Source organism: Pinus tabuliformis, chromosome 8 (genome assembly GCF_031772625.1).
Source record: "Pinus tabuliformis cultivar Carrire ecotype Pingquan chromosome 8, CPIR1, whole genome shotgun sequence".
NCBI classification, from domain to species: Eukaryota; Viridiplantae; Streptophyta; class Pinopsida; order Pinales; family Pinaceae; genus Pinus; species Pinus tabuliformis.
The window spans coordinates 1,631,224,382-1,631,243,683 of record NC_142294.1 but is presented as its reverse complement, the minus strand read 5'-3'; the positions used below and the strand labels follow the sequence as shown (position 1 = coordinate 1,631,243,683).

General features: G+C 36.3%; 1 non-coding gene and 1 pseudogene across 1 annotated transcript; one reads left to right on the top strand and one right to left on the bottom strand.

The window, feature by feature from the left end:
• Positions 1–12,573: 12,573 nt before the first annotated feature.
• On the bottom strand, positions 12,574–13,230 carry LOC149242383 (calcium-binding protein KIC pseudogene; annotated as a pseudogene).
• Positions 13,231–17,540: 4,310 nt separating this feature from the next.
• TRNAW-CCA (transfer RNA tryptophan (anticodon CCA)) lies at positions 17,541–17,614 on the top strand. The gene has a single exon. It is a non-coding gene; the product is annotated as a tRNA-Trp (tRNA).
• Positions 17,615–19,302: the final 1,688 nt, after the last annotated feature.

Here is a 19,302-nt window from a genome sequence, read left to right as displayed (position 1 = left end):
GACTTCATGGTTACACTGATGCTGACTGGGCTGGAAATGTTATTGATAGGACGAGCACATCAAGGTGTTCCTTTAGTTTTGGTTTTTCCATGATATCTTGGATGAGCAGGAAGTAGAAGTTTGTTGCTTTAAGCACAACTGAGGCAGAATGCATTGCTTCTAGCATGGCTAATTGTGAGGAAGTATGGTTGAGAAATCTCTTTGGCGATCTCTTTGAGTAGGTTTTGGATATGATGTTGATATATTGCGAAAAAAAGAGTGTGATCTGATTGGAAGATAATATTGTGTTCCATGACAAGTCCAAGCATATTGAGATTAGGTATAACTGCATTTGAGATATGGTACAAAGAGGAGTAGTGAGACTCCATCACATTTCGACAGATGAACATATACCAAATATGCTTACCAAGTCTTTGCCGAGAAGGAAGTGCTTGGTCTTCAAAGAGAAGCTTGCACTGATGGGTGTGACCCTTCTAGGTAAGCATCACAACTGATTGAGGACATTGAGCTATGCTCTTCCCCCTTGTCTGAGCTCCCAGATGAGGAATTGAGCCATAAGAGCTCATGGGGTTGAGGGATATTTAGACAATAGGATGTGTGATCCTTGTCATTTATGACAAGTTGGGCTATCCTACTGATTATCATTGTAGGGTGTATGTGATCCTTGTCATTTATGATAAGTTGGGCAATCCTCCCCTACCATTGAGAAAGTATACCTTAGTATGCATCCTACCCACAAGCTGGGCTTGTTGGGATTTCCATCCATCTGGTCAATGGATGAGGAGAGACTTGGCAGTGTGTGATCCTTACCTCTGGTAATTTGGGTATCCTCCCCAAGTGAGAGGATGCAGGTGTTCTAACACTTGATTCTTTAGGGTCAAGGTGGGAAGATCAATAGGAAATAGGATGTGTGATCCTTGTATATCATGACAAGTTGGGATATCTTGCCTATTGTCATTGGATATAGCATGGTAGTTGAAGCTCCCCTATGATGATGATTCTTCTTATTTAGATTTGAGAGTATTCAACAGATGAGTAGAGATGAATAAATATGAGCAAAGATGAGCATAGATGAGATATGACTTGTTGATGATGTCGAGACATTTGAGATGGGACTTATGATGTAGTCCCAAATTTTTCCCTAGCTAAGAGGGAGTGTTAATTTGGTAGCTTAGGGACAAATTACCTCCATTGGGAAGTCTTCCTCATCTAAAGAAGCCCCTCCTATCCCTTGGAAGAATTTAATTTGGACAAGGAAAAATATTATTTTTAAGGGGAAACCCACATGTGCACAAAAGTAAAAGTTGGTCTAGGCAAGCTAATTCGACCCCTTGAGACACATATAAATAGACCTCTTGTCACATCACTTTGGAGCATCATCAACTCATCACATATTCTCTTGGATTGGTTCGACGACTTCTAAAATTGCAGGTTCTTTTCACACATGCGAAGGAGAGAGAGTCTTTTATGTTGGCCGAAAATCATCTTTTGTTTTGGGACTTTGACTAACATTGACTTTTGGACTCGAGAGCTTGGTTTGACTTGTTTTGAATCTAATTTTCTGATATGTTTGGAAGGCCAAGTTGACTGGGAGGTTGAACAGACTCTTTTAGGGCACATTGACCAGCATTGACCAAAATTGTAGACCTAGGATTTTCATAGGTCAAAGTTTGACTTTGACTAGATTTAGAGGCATTGTTTTGGCACTGTTTTGAATGAACTTTGACCAGCAAAGAAGGCCACATCTTTTGACTGTTGACCGAGCTAATTTGGAGGAGGTTTGACCATTGACTAGTTAGGGCTGTTGTTATTGACTTTGACCAAAATTGGAGATTTGACTTGTTGACCAAATTTGACTTTTGAGCTCATCATTGGATTGGATATTCATTACTTAATTTTGGATAGTCAAAGGTTTGACTTTGACTCAATATTGATGTATTGGAATATTGTATCTCAGTTGACATTTGATGACAATCTAATAGAAGAAGAATTTTAAAAGGGTTTTCCCCTTGTGGGGTTTTTCCCTGGTCTTTGACCAAATACCATGTCTCACTTGTTCTTGGTTGTCTTCTATTGTGCATTGGATTTACCGTTCGATCTACAATTGTTTATTGTTACTCGAAGATTGAATTCATTGGATAGATTGATTGTTGATTGAAGAACAATTGAAATAAGTGATTATGATAATCATAGGACAACGAAAAATTAACATTTCGCCAAGAAACATCGGAAACTCTTGGTCATGTAACATAGCCTTTAAAAAATCGATAATGGACTAATTCTTTCTTGATAACCCCATTTGTTGAGGGTTGTATGAGACAATCACCTCCCTCTTGATCCCTACCTCCTTGTAAAATTCCTTGAAGTCGTTGGAGGTATACTCCCCCCCACTGTCTAACTTGCAGACCTCGATCTTCTTTCCTCTCTGGTTCTCCACCTAGGCCTTGAACTCTTAGAACTGATTGAAGACCTCATCCTTGGTCTTCATGAAGAATATCTAGATTTTCCTGGGATAGTCATAAAAAAACATGACATAGCATTGTGTTTTTTTACTAATTCCATCGATATTGGCCCACATATATTTGAATGAATGAGATCCAAGATCCCTTTAGACATACTCTCACTGCTAGGAAAAGCAGCCATGGCATTCTTTCCAAGTGCACACCAACCTCTGCACATGCCTTGTTTCTCAATGTTGAACTTTAGGAGAATAGTGACAATCTCCCTCAAGATATATAATTCTTTCTATTGCAAGTGTCCAAACTCTCGTGCCCTAACTCACGTAGGTTGCCATTGTCATGTACTAAATCCCAAATAGGTTTGTTCATCAACTTGCATAAGTTGCTCTCTCTAACCCTAATAACCATTGTTGTTTTTGGGTTAGACTCCTCTAGACAAATGAACACCTACCATTCTTAAATATGATCTCATATCCTTTGTCCTCGATTTCCAATGCCACTAACATCAACCCACATACATATGAATGAATGAGATCCCGTATCACCTTGGACTTACTCTTAGTGCTTAGAAAAACATCCTTGGAATTCTTTCCAAGTGCACACCACCCTCTACACATGCCCTGTTGCTCAATGTTGAACTCTAAGAGATCACTTACAATCTCCCTCAAGATCGATTATTCCCTATAGTGCAAGTATCATAACCTTTTGTGCCCTAACTCGCATAGGTTGTCACTATGATTGTACTAAAGGTCGAACACGTTTTCCGATCAACCTGTATAAGTTGCTTTCTCTAACCCCGATAACCACTATTATGTCTGGGCTAGAATCCTCTAGACAAATAAGCACTTTCCCATTCCTGAACATGACCTCACGTCCTCTGTCCTCGATCACTAAGACTAAGAACAAGTTCTTCTTCAGTCTTGGTACTAATAACATGTTCTTGGATTCAAATGTCCCTCTTGAATCTAGTTGGTACTTAATGGTTCCAAGAACATTTATTCCATACTTGGCATCATTGTCAAATTCCACATGTAAACCTACGTCTCTTTCCTTCATATTTCTAAACAAATATTGTGCCTATGTCATATGACATGATGCCCTACTATCCAAGTACCCAGTACTCCTTGTGATGTTGGTAGATAGACATGAGACAAATGAGAAGTCCTTCTCGAACTTTTTTGCAAAGTCATCAAGTTGAAACTTTTCTAATGTTGCTATTTGTCGTGACTTCTCCTTCCCCTTCTTCTTCTTTAGACATTGTGATGCATAGTGCCCTCTTGTGGAAAATGAAGCACTTGGGTTTGCTCAAGTCTTTCTTCTTCCTTGGCTGAGAGGTTAAACCCTCATTGTTACCCTTGGAAACCTTCCCTTTTCCCTTCTTGTCCATATTGACTAGGGCCATGTTGTCCTCTCCATCTTCGTGCCTGATGGCTTTAGACTCCTTGGATTATCTTTCTCAAACTTGGTAGCAAACTTGTTCATCTAAGTTTTTGTGAAGGCTACTACTTGCTTTTGTTGTTGCTTCCCTTCGGTCTTCTTATTTTTTGGACATTGTTATGTATAATGTCCAAAATTATGAAATTGAAGCACTTGATTTTATTCTAGTCCTTTCCTATCTCTGAGGTTGACTCCCCACTCTTTCCCTTACCCTTACTAGGTGCTTTTCCTTTGCTCCTGACAAAATAGGGCTAGGTTTTTGCCACCACCATTCATGTTGACCTTTGAATCCATTTGAGTTTCCTCTCAACCACAATCTTTCAAAATTAGGAATATTTTCACGAGCACAAATACCTTTGATAAATGGTTCCCAAGACGCTAGGAATCCATTCACTGCCATGTTCACCAACTCTACATATGAAACCTTCTCCCTAACTACTGCAAGTTGATATGCACTTGGACGATCTTCATCAGGAAAGTAGTAACGATGTTTGATATGATCATCTCTATGGATCTCAACTTGTTCCGCAATATCCTCTTTTTGTTTTTGTTCTCTCTTTAGTTGAGGCTAACCAAAGCATTGAGAATCTCCTTTTCTATTTCTTATTTGATAGGTGAGGAAATCAAGTGATCATTCATGACATCTAAGATCAACCACTTGGCCTTCACTTCTTGTTATGTGTTTCCAAATGTTGTGGATCTATATGTGGAGTAACTACCTTCTCGATGATATCTCAGAGATTTTCTTCTAGTATCAGTAGCTTGGATTTGCAGTACAAGTAATTGGAGGCACCATCTAATCTATCCTCAAATCTAAGGCTCATTGATGTCGTCTTTGAGATTTGTTGCACAAACTCCCAAATCTGAAAATCAGAACTTTGAAATTCTCTTACTACTAGCCATCTCCCTATAGTAGATTTACTGCTGCAAGTCCCTAAGAATTTCAATCAGTGACCATGCTCTAATACCATGTGAATTTATAAACCCTAGGTGATTGATGTTCTACGTTCTCTTAGTTAATAAATCAAATTTGCATTGATTTAACCACATAATTAAATAGTTCTAAATAGCATAATGACACATATAGCTGAAAAACGAGTTGCAAAAGCATAAAGATGATACATTAATAGTTACATCTTCAAATCTTTTTTTCATTTAAATCTTTCAAGCTTACAGGGAAACCTCCATATGTCAAACTAACAGTTGTACAATATATGAAAACGAATTAAATCTGCATGCACTTAGATAAATATCCCTACTTTAAATACTTTACAATACCGTACTTTGATGTACTTTTGGACCTTGACTCCTCTCTTGTGATCTAAATCTACTCAATTGATCTCTCTTGATATTTTGAGTCTTCTTAGTGTATAAAATGTTTGTTTTCAACCTTTTCCATCTTGTTCTATTTATGCTTTGAGAAAGATCACTAATATCCCCAATCCTAGCCATTGATTCCCAAGTCTTAGCAACTAATCTCCTTTATCCTAGCAACCACCTTTTATCAACAATGAAGTGGATGACTAAGATTAGATCAAATCTAACTCGCTAATATTCTAAAATCTCTGGAATATTTTATTTAGATTTCTAAGACTAAGAGAATATTGGAAATTGGCTTTCACTTATTTAAGTGAAATTACAAGATAGTATTATTTCTTAGTAAGTGGTTACTAGAATTTGTTTCGAACTACTTCTCAAATGATCACACCTAACTTGTGTAAGAAGCTCATGCCAAAGCTAAATTTTTTAACATGGAATACCTAAGTTAGAGAAGATTCAAATCCTATGGTAGTGGAATAAATTATTTGATTCCAAGCTTGCATTTGACAGAAGTAGTGATGATTATTTGCTTTATTATAATATTATCATGAAGAAGATGACTTGCATAGGCTTATTTTCAATGACAAATCCATGCAAGGTTGTGTTAAGGCTATACTAGTGATATTTTAAGTAAGAATAAGGCACTCCATATGAGGTCAAACCAAGTGCTTCACATCTTGTAATATAACATCTCTGCCCATCTTCCTCTGCATTGGTATTAAGATCTTGTAATCCTTTGAGGTCCCACTATACCTAAAAAAAATACCCTTATGTCCTAAAGGTTCCAACTGCATCCTCTTCTCCACAGGAACATGGGTTAATTTGGAAAAACAAAGATCCTCAAGTGCCCAATCTTTGGCTTCACCCCAATGAATGCCTCCTCTAGAGTCTTGTCCCCCAATATCCCATGAAGACTCTTGTTCTACAAATATACTACAATATACACACCTCTGCCCAAAGAAACATAGGCAACTCTTGGTCTTGTAGCATAGCCTTGAAAAAATCAATGATGGACTAATTCTCTCTCCATAACCCCACTCTATTAAGGGTTGTATGAGACAATCATCTCCCTCTTGATCCCTACCTCCTTGAAAAATCCTTTAAATCATTGGAGGTATACTCTCGCCCATTGTCTAACCTCCAGACCTTGATCTTCTTGCTTGTCTGGGTCTCCACCTAGGCCTTGAACTCTCAGAACTAATTGAATACCTCCTCCTTGGTCTTCATGAAGAAGGTCTAGATTTTCCTAGAATAGCCATCAAGAAATGTGACATAGTATTGCGCTCCTTGTACTAATTCCATTGATATCATCCCACATACATCTAAGCAAATGAGATCCAAGACCCCCCTTGGACTTACTCTCACTGCTAGGAAAATCAACCTTGACATTTTTGTCAAGTGCACACCACCCTCTGCACACACCTTGCTACTCAATGTTGAACTTTAGGAGAACAATGACAATCTCCCCCAGGATCGATAATGATTAGTAGTGCAAGTGTCCCAACTTCTTGCACCCTAACTTGCGTAGGTTTTCATTTCCATGTACCAAAGCCCAAATAGGTTTGTTCATTAACTTGTATAAGTTTCTCTCTTTAACCCTAATAACCACTGTTGTGTCTGGGTTAGACTCCTCAAGACAAATGAGCACCTGCCATTCTTGAATATGAGCTCATGTCTTCTATTTGTGATCATTGACACCACCAACATTGACTCACATACATCTAAATGAACAGGGTCCAAGATCACCTTGGACGTACTCTCATTGCTTGGAAAATCATCGTTGGCAGTCTTGCCAAGTGCACATCACCCTTTGCACATGCCCTGCTGCTCAATGTTGAACTCTAGGAGACTAGTGACGATCTCCCTAAGGATCAATAATGCCTTGTAGTGCAAGTGTCCTAACCTTTTGTGCCCTAACTCACATAGGTTGTCACTATCATGTACTGAAGCCCAAATAGGTTTGCCCATTAACCTGTATAAGTTTCTTTCTCTAACCCCGATAACCACTGCTATGTCTAGGCTAGACTCCTCCAAACAGATAAGCACTTTCCCATTCTTGAACATGACCTCATATCCTTTGTCCTCTATCACTGAGACTGAGAACAAGTTCTTCTTTAGTCTTGGTACTAATATCACGTTCTTAGATTCCAATGTCCCTCCTGAATCTAGTTAGAACTTAATGGTTCCAAACATGTTTATTGCATACTTGGCATCATTGCCAAATTCCACATGTAAATCTAAGTCTTTTTCCTTCAAATTACTAAACAACTATCATGCCTCTATATGACGTGATGCCCCACTATCCAAGTACCAAGTACTCCTTGTGATGTTGTTGGTAGATTGATAGGGGATAAATGAGAAGTCCTATTTGAACTTTGTTGCAAACTCATCAAGTTGAACCTTTTCTGATGTTGTTATATGCTGCGACTTCACCTTCACCTTCTTCTCCGGACACTATGATGCATAGTGCCCACTATTGTGGCATATGAAGCAATTGTGCTTGCTCAAGTCCTTCTTCTTCCTTGGCTAAGAGGTTACCCTCTCACTGTTACCCTTGGAACCCTTCCCTTTGCCCTTCTTGGCCATATTGACTAGGGCCAAGTTCTCCTCTCCATCTCCATCCCTGCTAACTTTAGACTCCTTGGATTATTCATTTCTTTTTTGTGAAGCGTGTGCTCTTATTCCTAAGAATCAATGTTCTAAATTAGACCTTAAATCTAAGGAATATTTATTTGTTTGTAGTGAAGATGTTGCTAAGGGATATAGGTTGTGGGATCCTATTGTCCACAAAATCGTCATCAGTGAAAATGTGATATTTGATGAATCTTCTCTTATAAATCAAATCATGCAAAAGACGTTTTGAAATAGGAACATGTACAAAAACAAGCACCAAATCAAAAAATTCAAACTGAGGTTGACCATCTACATACACATGGAAGCAAGAAGAAGCTTTTGATGATAAAGTTGTAGATATTGAAAACATTCGAGAAAGTGTTGAAAGTCCAAAACCAACATCGAGAAGATTTACATGAGAAAGGAAACCTCCTAAAAGGTACATTGATTTCACTTCATTTGTTGCTTTGGTTACCGATGATGGCGAGCCTTCTTGTTTTCAAAAACCAATGGATGATATCAATAATGTCAAATGATTGGCAGAGATGAAAGAAGAAATAGATGCCTTGGAGAGAAAAAGAACTTGGGATCTGGTAGAAATCCCGAAAGGTAGAAAGATTGTTCGACGTACATGGCTTTTCAAATTGAAAAGAGGTGTCATTGGAATATTAAAATGTATAGGGCCAAACTGGTCACAAAAGGTTACTCTCAAATGGAAGGTATAGATTTCCATGAAATCTTTTTGCCAATTCTTAAACTTGTATCTGTCTATATTGTGTTGGCACTAGTTGCTTTGCTTGATTTGGAGTTAGCACAATTAGATGTTAAAACAATGTTCTTGCATGGATATTTGAATGAGGAGATTTATATGGAACAACCTGAAGGTTTTGTGCAACATCGCAACATAAGATTAGTTTGCACACTCAAAAAATCATTGTATGGCCAAAAGGAGTCTTTCAAGTAGTGGAAGTTTGATTCGTTCTTGATGGGCCAAAATTATATTAGAAGTAACTATGATCATTGTGTGTACTTTAAAAGTTTGAATGGTATACATTATCTTAGTGTTTTATGTTGACAATATGATCATTGCAAGTAAAAACAACATGTTGAAGGCTCCGATGGCTAGAAAATTTGATATGAAAGATTTAGGAGCTACAAAAGAAATCTTGGGTGTTGAAATACACAGACAGGAAAAATGGTAAGCTTAGATTTTCACAGCAGAAGTATGTAAAGAAAATACTTGAGAAGTTCAAGATGAACAAAGTGAAACCGGTTAATATCTCTTTTACTTTCCATTTTACGCTTTCTTCAGGCTTATGTCCTAGTAATGAAGAAAATCATTATATGTTTCATGTATCGTATGCTAATGTACTAGGAAATATGATGTATGCAATGGTTTGTACTAGATCAGATATTTCATACACAGTTGGTGTTGTCAATAGATTCATGGCAAATCTGGGAAGAAAGCATTGGGATGTAGTGAAATGGGTGCTTTGGTATTTTAGAAGCACCAATGATTATTGTAACACCTTTAATAGTTGTAAAGATTATATCAGCAAATATATTGATTTGGATTTTGAAGGTAATTTTGGACAAGAGAAGGTTTACTTTAGGATGTCTTGACTCTTGCAAAGGAATCCATAAATTGGATGTCAAAGCTTCAAGAAACAATTGCTTTATCCACCACTGAGACAAAGTACATTATCATCTAACATGTTTTGCAAAGAGGCAATTTGGTTCCAGGGTCTTCTAAGTGAACTTGGAATAACGCCAGACAACATAACTATACTCTGCGATAGTCAAAGCACTCTACATTTGGCTACAAATTCAACTTATCATATTAAGACCAAGCATATGGATATAAAATACCATTTTGTAAGACAAGTAATTGATGGACATGGTGTTGATCTTACAAAGATCGACACTCGAGAAAACTGTGCAGAAATATTTATGAAACCAATGTTGATAGAGAAACAACATTGGTGTCTTGCTTCTCGACTTGTAGAAAAAGTGATAGGATTCTAGCTTAGTATTATGAAAATTGTTATCAAGGTAAAGAATGTTAAAATATGACAACAATTAATTAAAAGAAAACATAAAAACTAAATTTACTACTATTAAATATTGTTACTGTTATTTTAACTAATTGGTTATCAACCAAACGATAGTTATTTATGCCTATTTCATTTATGATTCCAAGAGATGACCAAGCTGTGAGTAAAATGCCTAATTGTAATATTTCCACTTTTGCCTTGCTCATGAATGTTCCCTTAATAAATCTTCAAAGTTTTAAGTTTTATCGTGTAAACTCTTGTGCACTATTATATTTATGTTCGTACCATTGTTCTGTTAAATTATGTGTACAGGCTCTGCAACCAACAATTTTAATTTTATATTTTTAAGATTCTTATTTGTTCATTATTATAATGAAATAGAATAAAAATGAATTTAATTTTTATTATTAAATGTACAGGGATAACACTCATAAACATATAAAAGTGTAACCTGAAATATAAAGTGTAACAAGTGGGCCAAATAGTTTATTCACACCACCAAGCAGGTCTGCCCTTTTAGTTCACACAATGACAGCCTCTGATGCGACTTAATCAGTTGGTTTTTTGGTTGTACCAACTCTCAGTAATTGTTGACTTTTACCTGCACCAGATCACAGACCTCTGGAAAAAAGTAGCCATAATTGTACTACCACTCTTTTGAAAATATTCAGTTTTAACCATGGGAAAATTCTCTCCCCTATTTTTCGTCTCAGATGGCTGTAATATGAGGCTTGTGGTTTTTTATTGTAAGGCCTTGGACCATCTATACTTAATTCAAGCTGTGATGCACTTAATTCCAGCGTATAACTGCACAAAATCATTTAGACACATAGAGAAAACAAGGATTTCCCTTGTTCCCTTTATATCTAATGCTTTTAAATATGATTTATAAGTCTCAAATTAAAATTAAAAGGGAACCCAACCCCCAGAAGCAAAGGAAAAGCCACCAGGTAACCCCTAATCTGTGATCGATCTGATTTTGTGCACTTTTAGACTGGAGTTAACTGATCACGATTCACTGCACCAAATCTGAGTCAACACTAGGATCAAGGCAAATTTCAGACATGCAAACTTTATCCATTTCCTGCAGTCTGCATGCCTTCTCTCACATTCTCGGACTAATCTTCTGAGTCTCCCATCACTGAAAAGTTTCCTGGAATCTAGTCGAAGGGATTGATTAAAGAATAATACCCCAAGCAGTAGTCTTCGAAGGTTTGGCAATCTACAGGGATATTGAGAACCTCCAAAGAGAACTAGAAATTTCAAGTTTGCTTATCAGCAACATTAAGCCCACCAGGGAACGTATATCACAAACATGGAATCTCTCAAGGTAACAATGGAAACTCTTATTTGGAGGGTTTACAAGTATAATGAAAGAATCAAGAAATTCGAATACCAGTCTCGAGGCTGGTTTTAGGGTCTGCAACACTTTGGGTCCCTTGCTCTCAGTAGCATATCCCATGATTGGCATTTCACTCGACATCAGTACTGCTCTCCTCTTCCTAGTCCCGCAAACAAACAAATGGTAGAAGAAAGACTAGAGCACCTGAGAGAGCAACGATTTCCATGGCTAAAGCCTCGAACCAAATTCCTGTAATAGCTCAAGGCCTGATCATAGGAGAAAAAGACAGCACCCATAAGGAGTTAAAGCTGGGAAGAACCCACTAACAATCCATAGCCACCGATCTAAACAAGCAGAAAATTGCTTGGCTTTCTTGGCTACCAGTCATGCTCTCTGGAAGCCTGGCAACCCAATTTTGGTTCTTCAATTTTATATAAGATGTCTAGAAAAATTGTAGGTTTTTTTCTCTTTAGAAAGATAGACAAGCTAACAAAGCTCACTGTAAGCATTCAGCTGGGCTCTGTAAATTCCAATCTATAGATTTAATTTTGTTTATGTATCAAAATTTTCCAAAAACAGAAAAAAGATTCAGTAATTATCAATGATACAAGCCAAAAGCCAAAAAGTACTTAAAATAGCTCCAACGTTAAACTTGAATCTATAGGGTAATGAAAACGATTAGGATAAAAGGAAAGCAAGTTATAGTTGTTTAAAAGATCCAGTGTTTAAAAGGATTACTATACCAGTTTTTAATCATTTTTTTACAGTTTTGGACGTTTAAAAATCTGGATAAACTCTTCCTCATTTTAGTTTAAATTGTTTTTTAATCAGTTTTTTACTGTTTGGACGTTTAAAAAGCTGGATAAACTCTTCCTCACTTTAGTTTAAAGTGTCACCCACAGAAGAAACTCTTCCTCACTTTAGTTTAAAGTGTCACCCACAGAAGTGACACGACTATTCCATATCTTTCACCTTGCGTCTCTGGTTATAATAAAATTTATGCTAACAGAACTGATACTTTCTTGCTTCTCTCCTTTTATAATAAATGTATTCCAAAAGAGGTGATACTTGGTGCAGTGAAATTATACCAAAAATTTGTCCCAAATTAAATGACCTTGCTTCTCTCACTGAAATAAAATTTACCCGAATAAGGTGACCTTGCTTCTCTGGGTGCAATAAATTTTATTCCAAATAAGTGAATTTGAGATCACATCCATGAAAAATTGTTAGGGTTTAGCTTGAATTTTCAAGCGCCCATTAGAGACAAGCATGTCTCTGTGTGTATGGAGAACACACAAGCATGTTTCTGTGTGCATAGAGAATAAGATTAGATAACAGACAGCAGATATGAAATGAAAACCACGAGTTATTACAGATGACGATATATTGGCATTACAGTTACAGCTTTCATTTTTCAAATTCCCTTAAAGATATAACATTACTACCAGTAGACAGATAAAATACATCAAATCATTTTTTACAGTTGGTTAGAGTTTCTTCCAATTCATTTACCAGGGCATTGTGAAGCCATTTTTCGGCCTCCGCCATAAAAGAAGGGCTCAATCTGATCATCATAACACAGAACTCATTTTCGTTCAGAGCACCGTCGCCGTCTGAATCCCCCTCGTCCATCATCGCTCGCAGCTCTGAATCCGTCAACGAATCCAACCCTAACAGAGCCGAATTCTTTTTCAAGCTCTCCAGGGTAATGAGACGCGATTGGGGATCTGCTAGAAGACGGAACCCATTACACAACTCCCCCATGAAATCCTGCTCTCCCAGCTTCTCAGCCATTATTGGCAGGAAATCCTCGAATCCCCCCATTATTGTCAAACGCTGAAGCCCTGATTGAAACCCCAATTGCGTCTTCAACACAGACTGAGGGCTAGAGCTTGATTTGTTGTGAAATGGGGACGATTCTTATAGCGTCCATGGCGGGCCTGGCGACAAATAATGCAGCGAGATCCGTGCACAATCACATGAATTGAGCGGCACAGGAAATGGACGAGAAGTTTCCTGCCACTGGCCAAAAGTTGTACAGTTGGAGACCATGATAAAACAATTAAATGCATGTCATTGAGTGGCCACATAAAGACGTAGTGGGTATTGTGGATTCTCTGATATCAACGGACTTCATTGAAAGCAGGAAGTTGGGAGCTTCCCAGAAACCGCCCATGGTGGGGTGAGTAAATTTGTCATCAATCGATGTTGCGTGGAACTAAATGTAAGAATATACGCATATCCTATTCCAGCAGGGCAATCAAGAAACTATGGTTAAACATTACGGAAGTATCGATCATATAAGCTTAAATTTAAATTTGAAAATATAATTTATAATATAAGTTTAAAGTTAATAATATTTTTTAAGGTAAATAATGTAAATGTTTTATTTAATACATATGAGAGGTGTTTTTAAAATTAATAATATTTTTAAATTAAAAAAAAAAATTGGTAGAAATTACATAAGAAAAAATTTTGGCCGATGCTTTATGTCTTTACATTGCTCTCTATTTAACCCTTTGCCATGGTCTACCTATTCATCTGGATGATGAACCACACTGGTTGGTTCGAAAAGCATTGGTCAAAAATTTATCTTATGTAATTTCTACTGAAAGACTATCCTTAATTCATTATGGATCACAAAAACTTGAATACAAAAATATTTTTTTAATGTAATTTTTTTAATATATATACATGAGAATGAGAAATGCTTTATCTTTATGACGCACATAAATGTACTTATATCAACTTCTTATATAGATTTTGCTAAATTTAATTTTTTTAAATGAAAAGATAAGATTAAGCTTTAGGAGAATATTCTTGGTCGTATATAAGTGAATGGAGCTTTAGATTTTTTAAGAACATCAACTTGTGTGTTACAATATTTAATAAATATTTTTTGAATTATTTGTACGTTTTCCGCTCAGTTTTCCATGCCTAAACGTTTCAGTTTTCCATTTCGACTTAGCATTTCCACTTGGACTTGGTTGGGCTTAGGTTTTTTTTAAATGAAAAATTTGATACATTACCCATTACATTTTGTTTAATGTTTGTTAGCTCCAATATCGACAAGAATATCTAACATAGTAGAAGATTTGACATTGAAAAGAATATGAAGATGAGTTAAGGTTATTATTTTCTCGGTTTTTTAGGTTGTTCAATCTCGTGGATGTCTTCATTTTGTGTAAGTTTAAACCATCGTGTGTCTTTATTTTTTGAATGTCGGGATATTTTTATTATTGACATAATTTCATCACCATGGGGATTCCCTTTGTTCCAGACAAAAGCCTTGATGTAGACTTGAGTTTATATCTTTGTGTTTTTAGATTATATTACGAGTATAGATCCATCTTAAGTATGGATCTAACATTAGCAAAGAGGGATTAAATTATGTATACGTTTATATCTGCATTTGTAGATTATATTACTAGTATAGATCCATCTTGAGTATGGATCTAACATGAGCAAAGAGGAATTAAATTTCTTTACGTGCAACTTATTTTAGAGTGCAAAAAACAATAGGTGATTTTTTATTGTTTAAATTGTATTTTTGAATGTTATAGAGATTACATAACATGTGTATTGATATCAGTGCACATTAAATTGATTTTTTTGTTATTAATATATTTTAAGTATATGCCAATATTAATTCACATTAAAATGTTTTATTTCATAACACATATTGGATATTTTATTCTATACAATATTAAAATATTCTCTTTTAACACACACACACATATATTACATTGCTTTTCTATTTATAAAATATTTTATTTTTATTTTAAGAGGGACAGATGTACTTACACATCACACATCACTTTTACACTAGGCTATAGAATGAACCTCTTGGCTCAATGAACCTCCCGACTCAATAAAAGGCACAGAAGAATGTTAATGGTTAACATAACAAAAACTTAGTTGATATGGATATTGAAGTTGTAATATAAATTTATTAAATTTATGTGGATAAAATTTACAATTAATGTAAAAATAAGAATATCTTTAATGTTTAAAGGAATGGTTTAAAATTTAAGATTATAATACAAAACGAATTTTCAATATTTTTATTTAACAATTTTGAATTTTATTTTGATGTATTATGATCTGTGATTTATGGGATTTCTATCTTTTTAGACAAAATCTTTGGTGTTTATGGAGCGGCCAATTCTTGATATATGCCTATGTATATCAACCACATTCATTAATGTGGTTGTGCTAGTTATCTATATTGAAGATAGAGTTAAAAAAAAATAGTAGTCTAAAATACTAATATTTAGATATTTTATTGACATATTTTCTTGTTAATTTTATCAAAAATTTAGTATAAATTTGTTGGAATTGTATATTTGAGCAATGTAATATACACAATCAAAGTGTTGTAGGGTTGAATCCATTCATGCATTTAAAAAAATGAAAAGTCAGGATCTTTCCACAAATTCTATTAAGAGATTTTGATGAATAAAACTAAAACATTTAATAGTTAGACTAGGCTAAATAATAATTATAAATGATAAAGTCGAATTGTTTTATGCTTTTGTTTACAAATTTTGGTCATATCTCTATTCTTCATTGTTTAAAATGCATTTTTAATACATAAATATATTTGAAGTCTAAAAAAACCCTTAAGCACTCAATTTGAACAAATTTTCCAACATTTTTTGGTAGGATTTATGCCCATGAAATAAAATCCATAGAACGTTCAGACTAAGCTATTACAAGTTTATATTGATATATTGATTGTAATATGTCTTTAAATAATATATATTAAGAGTACCCATGAGGTTTAGACCAATTTGTTTGTGTGGGGTTTAGTCCCCACTAGGTCATATGTTCAAATATCATGAGGAGGGGTTGAGGATCAGAGTCACCTTTGGGGGAATTAAACTATCCCGAAGGGTGTCCAAGCTCGACCGAGCTTTGCATAATCTTGGTGATAACATCCCGTTGGTGGATAGATCATTCTTCCATCCAACATTGGGGTTGGTCATGGCCTCGACTCAACCTAGTTTGAAAAAAGAAAAAAATCAGCGATCCACACTAGTACAAATAATCCATGAACATAATGGTCACCGATCTCTAGGGTTCATGAACCACATAGAAAAAATAAATATGTGTGTGTGTGTGTATGTGTGTGTCATACATACTCTAACCCCCTCCTCTGGCCTCTTAGGAGGAAACACATACTCTCTCATATATATATGTGGGTGTGTGTTTCTTCCTAAGAGGTTAGAGGAGGGTGTTAGAGTATGTATGCTTTCTCCCATGAACAAAGGGATGCCATACACTAATTTGGTGTTTGGCTTGGTCGTGACCTTAAAATTGGAATCAAATTAGATCAAAATAATTTGATGTGAGCCTTGTAAGATGTAATAATATATATTTCAATGTATATTGTATTTAATGTATTATTGTTTGTATTTAATGTTTGTTGTAAATAGAGTAAACTAATTAATGAATAAAATTCAAACTTTCTTATATAGCATAGTCTAAATATTAGAAGTTTTGGCTCTTTTTCGGCTATATTATTCGGTCAAATTTGCCCCAACTTTTTTAGGGATTTGTTGGAATTGTACGTTTGACTCTTTTAATATCTCAATTTAAGTGCCCCGTGGATTTTTACGATACTAAATCCATTTATCCATTCAAAAACTCATTTTAAATGAAAAAGAAAATCTCAATATAACCAAAATTTGTATCCTCTAATTTCAACATAAAAAAACCAAAACATATAATAATTAGATTATACCAACAAAATTATTAAATATGAAAATTATTGAATTGAGGCTTCTGTGATCCATAGCATTTATTAAGTAGAGTTTCGACGTAAATCACATGAAGAAAACCTTTGTCGACGTGTTTCGAACCAACTAGTGTGGTTCATCGTCAGGACAAGTTGAGCGAGATCTGTTCATTCAACTTGTCCTGACGATGAACCACACTAGTTGGTTCGAAACGCGTCGACAAAGGTTTTCTTCATGTGATTTATGCCGAAACTCTACTTAATAAATGAAAATTATTATTATTATTTTGTAAGTTAATTTTTCATTACCTCAAATTTTCAAAATACATCATTCCAAGCATCACGGTTCATACTGTAGTTGATCTCAATCTGTCTCAAGGGTACAAAATGTCGCAGGTTCAAATCCTGTCATCCCTACCTTTCCCTTCTTTTCTATGGAAAGAAAGGAATGAAAGATCATTTGATATCGATTCGACGGGAACATAAAATAATTGAATCGTATCAGATGCGAAAGTGTTTTGCTCTAAGAGTATCAACAAAAGGTATTTTTCCTTCATCTCTGAATATTAAAGAAAGCGCTCTTAGTTCAGTTCGGTAGAACGTAGGTCTCCAAAACCTGATGTCGTAGGTTCAAATCCTACAGAGCGTGATTCTGTTCCTATCAAATCCAACCCTCAAAATTATCAATAATTCATTCCAACTGGAACGAGCCGACATTCTCGCTTCCGCTTCGTCCACACCTGCTCGCGCTGGTGCTTCCCTCTGAGGCGGAATGCTCCCCTACCGATGTATTTTTACATCCCACAGCTTCGGCAGATCGCTTAGTCCCGTTCATCTTCGGCGCACGAGCGCTCGATCAGTGAGCTATTACGCACTCTTTCAAGGTTGCCTGCTTCTAGGCAAACCTCCTGGCTGTCTTTGCACTCGTACTTCCTTCATCACTGAGCGGTCATTTAGGGGCCTTAGCTGGTGATCTGGGTTGTTCCCCTCTCGACGATGAAGCTTATCCCCCATCGTCTCACTGGTTATGTAATCGCGAAGCATCGTTACGTGTTTTGATTCGTTATGAAAATCTTGTTGGTCACGAAATGATGACGAAATGAACCTACCGCACTAACGAACTGATCCTTGGATCCACCCGCTGGCAAAGATGTGAGTAATGATGCTCGGACGATGGAGATAGGGATGACGATGAATAGGCGTAACAAAGATGTGATGCTCCGTGTACAGCTCCTCCTGCTGCCGGCTACGCTAATTATTCTTCTTCTTTTTCCACTCCTACCAACGAGAATAGAAGTTTGAAGATAGTAGATAGATAGGCTGCTTTCCTGATAGAGATATATGCATGCGAGAGAGATCCCAATTCCATGTATTCGGTTAAGTAAGCCCTGCCAGCTATGTCCCACCCATGAAAGAAAGTACTGATCCGAGTTATGAATAATGACTGCATGCGTTATATATAGAGATAGAGGGGTGATCCGACCCAGCTACGTTTGCTTCCATTCAAAGGGTTGCTCCGATGATTGTCATTCCAACTGGGCTAATCGATTATTCTCCTATGTCTGCTAGGGAGAGGAAACCGCTTACTGAGGGGATATAGCTGCTACTGGGAGTGATGGGGCACACTATCCTGGTCAACAATTTAAGAGTACGTAAAACTAATAAAGTATTTTCTATTGTAAACTACTAGAAATATCAGAAACAAAACTACATAGAGAAGCAAAGTAACTACATAAAGATATATCATGTGATTAGGAGTGTGACGAAGTCATAAGAGTAGGTCCATGGTCACTTGTACTAGTAGGAGCAGAAGGCTTAAGCTCACATTGGAGATGAATTTCTAGGCGATCTAGTCAAGCATCCAAGCTAGCTAAACATGAGCGTTAGTATCGCGGCACCCTCTTGATTGTTCAAGGACCTTCCCAAAATATTTTTAATCTACCAATGGAGGGTGATGGAATTTAGGTTTTGGTTCAATCTTCCCTTAGTATGGCCAGGGTCAGTAACCCAATTGGCTACTTCGTCTAGGATTTCAGAGACGAAATATGCTTAACGGTCATTAGTGGTAACTTAGGGTTTCAAACTAGTGAATTTCTTCACAAATGTTAGGAGGTGTAGTAGAGTGAAAGATGGTTATGACTTCATGGGCTTGGTCATGTGCCTAGTCTTACTGTCCTCTACCATAATCTCTCCAGTGACTACGTATACGTTATTGGGGCATTGTACAATGACAAGGAGAAAAACCAGGAAATACTATTGTTCAACAACAAACCTAGACCGATGGAGGTGAGACTAAAAGGGTCGAAACAGATCGAAGGCGAGGAGATACAGAAGATT